This window comes from Panthera pardus, unplaced genomic scaffold (assembly GCF_024362965.1).
Source record: "Panthera pardus isolate Hobbes unplaced genomic scaffold, ASM2436296v1 HiC_scaffold_15, whole genome shotgun sequence".
Taxonomy (NCBI): domain Eukaryota; kingdom Metazoa; phylum Chordata; class Mammalia; order Carnivora; family Felidae; genus Panthera; species Panthera pardus.
Genome location: NW_026526710.1, coordinates 67,599,624 through 67,606,977, shown reverse-complemented (window position 1 = coordinate 67,606,977; position 7,354 = coordinate 67,599,624). Strand labels below are relative to the sequence as shown.

Sequence of the window (7,354 nt, the reverse complement as noted above, 5' to 3'; positions counted from 1 at the left end):
CTGTATTGTACATTTCAGTTTTCAATTTCTTTCCTTCCTTGGTGGCTAATTACTTTGTTTTGTTGGATGGTATTGGTGACAGATTTTGGTTAATTCCTGAAGAAAAAAAAAAATGCTGACATCTGACTTCGTCTTTTATGGTGATGTTAAAGAATAGAAAATCAGCAGGCTGGTGCACCTGGGTGGCTCATTCGGTTAAGCATCTGACTCCTGGTTTTGGCTCAGGTCAGCACAGTGAGTTCAAGCCCACATCGGGCTCTGTGCTGACAGTGTGCAGCCTGCCTGGGATCATCTCTCTCCCTCTCTCTGCCCCTCCCCTGCTCGCTGTCTCTCTGTCAAAATAAATAAACTTAAAAAAGAAAAAGAAAATCAGCAGGGTGGACTAGCAAACCTAGTAAATAGCAAACAGTTTGCCCCACGGTTGTGCCTTCAAACGATCCAACTACGATCAGATCTGTGTGTAAACATACAGATGACAAGAGGAAAGGACCCATGGGCATAAACCCAGGGTCACTCTTGTGGTCACTTCATTAAAGTGTCACATGAGAAAAGGGATTTGATCTCTGCTGTGACCGGGCAGAGGCCCCTCTCTGTCTTAACTTCCTGCTAGTGCAGAGAGAAGGGACACAGATCAAACACTTCCAGGATAGGTGTTCCTTTGTTTCCTACTACAATCCATGCTTATTTCCATGAGGAAGCATAGCAGTTCTTACTGAGTTGGAGAACCTCCAGAGGATAGCTCCTTATAAACAACAATGCCAGGGGCGCCTGGGTGGCTCAGTGGGTTGAGCGTCCGACTTCGGTTCAGGTCATGATCTCATGGTTCGTGAGTTCAAGCCCCGTGTCGGGGTCTGTGCTGACAGCTCAGAGCCTGGAGCTTGCTTGGATTCTGTGTCTCCCTCTCTCTCTGCCCCTCCCCCACTTGTGCTGTCTCTCTCTCTCAAAAATAAATGAACATAAAAAATTTAAAAGAATTAAAAAAAGGAATTTCTTTAATAAACAATAATGCCAGACATATACCTCATTACGTTCTAGACTCACAATACCCTTGCAAGAGAGATACTACTATCCCCATTTTGCAGATGAGAAAACTGAATCCTAGAGCCCCCTCAGCAAGACCACTCAGCAGGTGGACATCAGAGCCAGGGCAGAACCCAGGCTCCAAAGTGCATGCAAGCCGCCATCTTCACCATCTCCCTTGTGGCCGTATGGACAAAAAGAACATTCACAGAAAGCACAGCCTGAAGGACCACCGCAATTCCAGAACATGAGAGAGCAACCTTTTCGACAACATTCTGGTGAAAACCCCAGAACTGAGAGAAGTAACATGACCTCTAACAAGTGGAACGTGGGGAGTCTGAGGGAAGCAGAGGAACCGGGAAGGAGAAAAGAACAAGAAAGGAAAGAGAATACGTCTTATAATAGAAATATATATATATATACACAAACTGAATGATAAAGAAAAATGTAAAGAAAAAGCTTGTGTCAAAGTCTAAAGGGAAATAGGGGCACTAGTCTCATGTTGAAAGAAACCACATTTAGCTATTTTAGAAAATATTGCTTCTTCAGCATGTCGCATCTTCGCTTAAATGGCATGCTTTATTTCTTTAATGCTTCCCTTTTCCTAGCCTTTGGTTGGAGAGGCAACCTCATTACCTTCAAGATAGCTCCGGTTCGGATGGGCCAGGCTGAGGTAATGACCCAGGCAGGGTAAATGGGACACTTTCTGTACCCTTGGGAATAAGTCATCAATGTAATGTATTTCCTGGATGCCGCGTTCTTCCTAAAAATAGAATAAAAAATGTATGCAGGCGCGTTTCTGAATTGCTTTTATTCACAAAAATTTAAGACAAGCATTGCCGGCTCCTTCATCAACGTCCACGGAAATACTCAAGACGAAAAGTGCTCCACGAAGCAGGTGTTGAAAGTCAGCGCGGAGTTTCTAAAACAAGCCTTCCGAGGTTCTGTTTCCCATACACTGGGAATCCTGTCCTGATTCTTTCCCAGAGCTGGGATGTGATTCTTGCCGAGGCTCGGGAAGGGAACTCGTTGCACGGCGAGGCTGCCTTGCCCCCGCCTCACCCTCTGCTTTTTCCTCTTCCCTCTCATCAGTCGTTACCGCAGCGTGCAGCGCCGCATTTCAGGACCTGTTCTAAGAGACAGAAAAACAAGCAGGGGTGGCTCACAGAACGGGGCTGCTATTTTCCCAGAACCAGCGTTTGGTGTTAACATTCATGTCCTAGCCGCCCGCAGAAGCAGCCCCAGCCGTTACCCTCGATTACGAAAGGCGACGGCGTAAGAATTGTCCAGGGAGATGTAGTCTCTGCTCTCCGGACAAAGCTGACTGCTGTTTTCGACAGGGGACAGCCACAGCCCTCCACCCCCCTCTCCTGGCCCTGCCCCAACCCCACCTGCATCTGTGTCGTTCTGCGTGTAAGCACTTGCCTCTTAAGTCTTTCTCGCTCTTTCCATTCTAATTCAATTCATCTGGATCTGAAAGCTTTGTATTTATTGCTGCCTCATTTGGACGCGCTCATCGTGTCTCACGTGGTGACAGTTGAAGAATTTCAAAAGAGGTGGTACTTTGAAATAAGGCTCAGCAGAATTCAGGATTGTGACTGTTTTTCTTCACTTCTTTGCGATATCCACACATCAAAGTGTAAAGAAATAAGTGTCCTTCCTCTTTTTTTTTTTTTGCAACCCTTTCAGCTCTGGTGGAACTTGGTCCGTTGTTCTCACGGTTTCTACCACCCTGTGTGTTGGTTTGCCAGGGCCGCCAGAGCCAAGGGCCACCGCCTGGAGGGGGGGCTTGGGCAACAGTTTAATTTCCCACAGTTGTGGAGGCTGGAAGTCCAAGATGGAGTGGCTAGCAGGTCTGATTCCTCTTGGGGCCTCTCCTCTTCCCTCTGTATATGTCTGAGGCTAAATATCTTCTTCTTTTTTTTTTATTTTTTTAAATGTTTATTTATTTTTGAGAGAGAGAGAGAGAGAGAGAGCGAGCACGAGTGGGGGAGGGGCAGAGAGAGAGGGAGACACAGAACCCCAAGCAGGCTCCAGGCTCAGAGCTGTCAGCGCAGAGCCCAACACGGGGCTTGAACCCACGGACCGTGAGATCATGACCTAGGCTGAAGTCGGACGCTTAACTGACTAAGCCACCCAGGAACCCCACAAGGCTTCTTACCTAGAGCCCATGGACTCCTTTGGGCCCAGAAACATGCTGAAATTGTACGCCAAAGCTTACTGTCATGCATCATGAGTATGCTTCCATCAGACCCTTGAAGGGTTTGTAGTGCAAAAAAAATGTTAGGATCGAATGGCTGATGTAAATGGTGTTGTTCATCTCAGAATATTTTCCTCATAAATAACAAGCGGTCTTCATCACGGTGTTTGTATTCAGCACACACATAGATAGCCTTGCACAGTCCTTAGAATATGCCACTCTGGGGCGCCTGGGTGGCTCAGCCGGTTAAGCATCCGACTTCGGATCAGGTCATGATCTCATGGTCGGTGCGTTCGAGCCCCGCGTCGGGCTCTGTGCTGACAGCTCGGAGCCTGGAGCCTGCTTCGGATTCCGTGTCTCCCCCTCTCTCTGCCCCTCCCATGCTCATGCTCTGTCTCTGTCTCTCAATAATAAACAAACATTAAAGAAAAAAAAAGAACGTACCGCTCTGAAGTGTTCCACACATACGAACTCAGTTAATCCTCCCAGGGACTCTACAAGGAAGGTAGTCATTACAGATGAGGAAACAGATGCACAAAGTAACTTAAGATTGTAAAATGAGCACCTGGCAGAGCCTGGTTTAAGAGGACTAACTCCTACTGCCAACTAACTCTCCTTTCTCGTCTTCTTACACAAGGGGTTTCCGAGTCTTGGTATTTGCATCCGGGAGAATTAATTATCTTCACAACCCTTGACATTTTTCCCCCAAAACTGCTTGGAAGGAATTTCAAAGCGATCACACATTCAAGCAACTACTAATACCTCATTTAAGTTAAATTGTTTGACTCTGACGCCTGGGCAGTGGTAATTGCTCCTAAATTGAATAACAATCGGTTATCACTTTAACAATAGAAATAGTAATCTTTAAAACTCTACCAGGCTTTCTACCACATCATAATGGTTCTATATGGACCCAGCATTTTGAGGGAAAAGGAAGACATTCTCAACAGAAGTTTTACTCTTCTGTAGGCTTTGGAGGAACAATAGCGTTGTCATTGACCTTCCTTAAATGAAACTGTTGGAGAAGGTCACTGAGAGTGCGTAACCTCCGGTTGACCCTCCAGCTGGACCCGGGCAATGGGAGGCTCCTCCCCTCGCCCTTATCCTTGGGGCGTACATTCCAAGAGCAGTCATTTCCAGGATGCAGACTTGAGAAGGTAAGGTGTTGCTGAGATGGTCTGAATGTGGTACTTGGTGACAGAACCCAGGTGAGGCCTCCGTGTAAACTTTTACGGTTCTAAGAGGCGGTGCAGGGATCTGCTGGTCTTGGGGCTCCCAAGACCCACCTCGTACCTAAGTTCTCGCGCTTTTCAAGACTACTACCTCCCGATCTGGCGTGGCCTGCCTGCGGTCCCCCCTTGTCCTCTACCTATGGGCCCGATTTCGAATTTCACCCAGAAAACTCCCGAGGTCGAGAAAGAAAAAGAACCTTCTATCATTTCCAGGCTGAAAGACTCAATGAAACGAGAAGTCGAGGTCTTGGGTTGAGTTGGAAACGGGAGTTAGCTGGCGGTACCTGCTTTTACGCCCGTACTTGGCTGCCTTATTTCTACTTTCTTCTACCTTCCAACCCCATGGGACAATAAGCCAGGTCTCATTCCCTTGGACAAAATGTGCTTAATGAACAAAATGAAAGTGAAAAAGAAAGTATAAATCACATCTTTGTGTCATTTGGGCAGATTTGTGTTCGCCCAGTTTTTCATAGATTATAGATGTTACTATGAAGACTCACAACTTGGTAGCAGTGTTTGATAATTTTTTGAAACGCAGATATTTGTGGGGAAAAGGAGATCCATCTGAAGGTACAAGGTAGTCCTGTGTGCATTAGGACAGACTGGGTCAGGATTCCTTGTAAATGAAAGCGGAAGCCTCAGACTAAAGGTTGCCAATTGTAAGGTGGTACATGTGATAAACGGCTGGGTATTTAGGTATTTCTTTTGCTTCACTTCTGGCATACTTTCTGAGTGACAACTGCAGTGGGAAGCTGGAAACTTTTGTGAATAATTATGATGCTCTTGAATCCATTGCATGAGCTCCTAATGGGTGAAAGATGCTTGAGGCCTTCCTGATCTGTGGAAATTGTCAACCCAATTATTTCAGCCAACTCACCTGTCAAATCAGATCACTGCCCAATCAGTTACTGAATCATCAGTAGTAAAGACAGCCTGAAATGCCAAATGGATAGTGTCTGGGACAGTGTTGAAGGCACAACTGTAATTTTCATGAAGCTGGCAACTGGGTTAGCCACAGGGCATGGGTTGTTTAACCACATTGCATGTTTTTATTTTTGGTATCAAATCAAGTGTCTAAATTAGAAATCGTGCCTCTCCCCACCTCATTCTCCCCTTTCCTTTTTAAAAGGGAAAAAAAAACCCCTACCTATGTATATACAGGCTTAAAATCCTTCTTCCAGAGTTCACAGGGATAAAGAGATTTAGCTGAGATTATATTTCTCAGCTCACCACTTTTCAATAAATTCCGCCTCTTCTCAGGTGCGTGCCCTAGAGAGGCTGGTTTTGTTTGAGGTGTTACTGATTATCGCCGCTGAGGAAAGGAGCTTTGGGGTAGCTGTCTTGTGGGTGAGACTGTTACTGCCCAGAGAAATATTGATTGGGAGTCTCATCTGAACTCTTACATGCTCAGACCAAGACAATCAGGGAACTGGACACAGTGTTACTTCTCCCACTTACCCCAGCCATTTCTCCAGGGCAGCTGGCATTCCCATTGGGGGCACAGTTCAGTTCCAATCAGGTGGCCCTGAGCCCAGATGTATGGCCAGGTGCAAACAAAACCACTTTAAAACCACAGATGTCTAGGGGCGCCCGGGTGACTCAGTCGGTTGATGGTCTGAATCTTGGTTTTGGTTCAGGTCATGATCTCATGGTTTCGTGGGTTCGAGCCCCACACCAGGCTCTGTGCCGACAGCATGGAGCCTGCTTGGTATTATCTATCTCCCTTTTTCTCTGCCTCTTGTCCACTCACGCTGGCTCTGTCTCTTTTGAAATCAATAAGTAAACTTTCAAAAAGAAATAAAATCACAGAAGTCCTGGAAAGGCAGGTCCCCTTAGGTAGATCTGAAGTGCTTCAAGGATAAAAAGTTTTTATACTGTGTTTTAGAGAGGGATTGAGCCATTGTTTTAGAGCTATTGTTTCCAAAGTCCCTTACATTTCTCCTCTGTCCCTATTTGTGACACTTTATAGGTTTCCTGACCCAAACTGTGGATCATCTGAATTTTAGAGCACATATCCCAGCCCCTTTTGGACTGATCGACTTGGACTGTCTGCTCTCAATTGATCCCTTACTGCAACCTTAGAACATACCCTCAGAATCAACCGTGTCCCCCACCGTCAGACTTGCAGGCTGGGAATCTCCGCTCCCCCACTGTTCTGTGTGTTTGATTTCCTTTCTTCTCCCTCTGTACGGGGACAGATCCCTGGGTGGTCTGCACGGTTAAAATCAAAATTTCAGTCGCCAGAAGTGTGTGCTTAAGACTCTTGGGAGAGCTTGACACACCACGGTTTTCCCCCACCCTGGGGTAGTGATGCAGCCTGGGTCCCCATGACAGCTCTGGTGGTTACTGAGCGTGACTCAACTTCCTCTTTCAGATAGAAAGGAAGCGGAGTGAGAAGCAATGCTAGCAGTTCAGCAATCCAGGCCGTGGGGTCCTCCAAGCAGGAACTCAACTTCCCGCCGCCTCCCCATCCTGGGAGGGGACTAGACTGGTTGGCAGCTGGCCTAGGGTCCCAGCTGCCACATGGGGCAGGAAATCAAAGATGCACGTTTAAAATGCAAGCGCTTGTTTCCAATCTGTCTAATACCTCAGCCAGCTTAACGGCCAGAGCTTGAGGCATGAGAAGCTCGCTGATGAAGTTTGCTACTATTAAGGCGATTTTAATTGATGGCACTTGGCAGTGAGATCCTGTTTTTCTCTTTCCCCCTGCTCTCCACACCGCTTTTGATTTTAAGAAGACAAAGCAACATTTTCCCTTATTTTACTTATTTATCTTCCCCTGGGCCAAGCGCCTAGCACATTCTGAACGAAAGGGAGAGCCTCTAGGGGTCAGTGCAGCGTAAAAAATGGCTAAAGCTCGGCTGGAGGAGGAACTGAGAGAGGTTTCAATCCCAGCTCTGTC

The 7,354-nt window shown here is 46.7% G+C and overlaps 1 long non-coding RNA gene across 1 annotated transcript in view; it reads left to right on the top strand.

The window, feature by feature from the left end:
- Window positions 1-4,368: 4,368 nt before the first annotated feature.
- The window catches only part of LOC109275704 (uncharacterized), a 402,869-nt gene continuing 399,883 nt past the window's right edge, over window positions 4,369-7,354 (top strand). The window contains exon 1 of the long non-coding RNA XR_002084323.2: window positions 4,369-4,428. This is a non-coding gene — a long non-coding RNA (uncharacterized LOC109275704). The remainder of the gene's footprint in view (window positions 4,429-7,354) is intronic.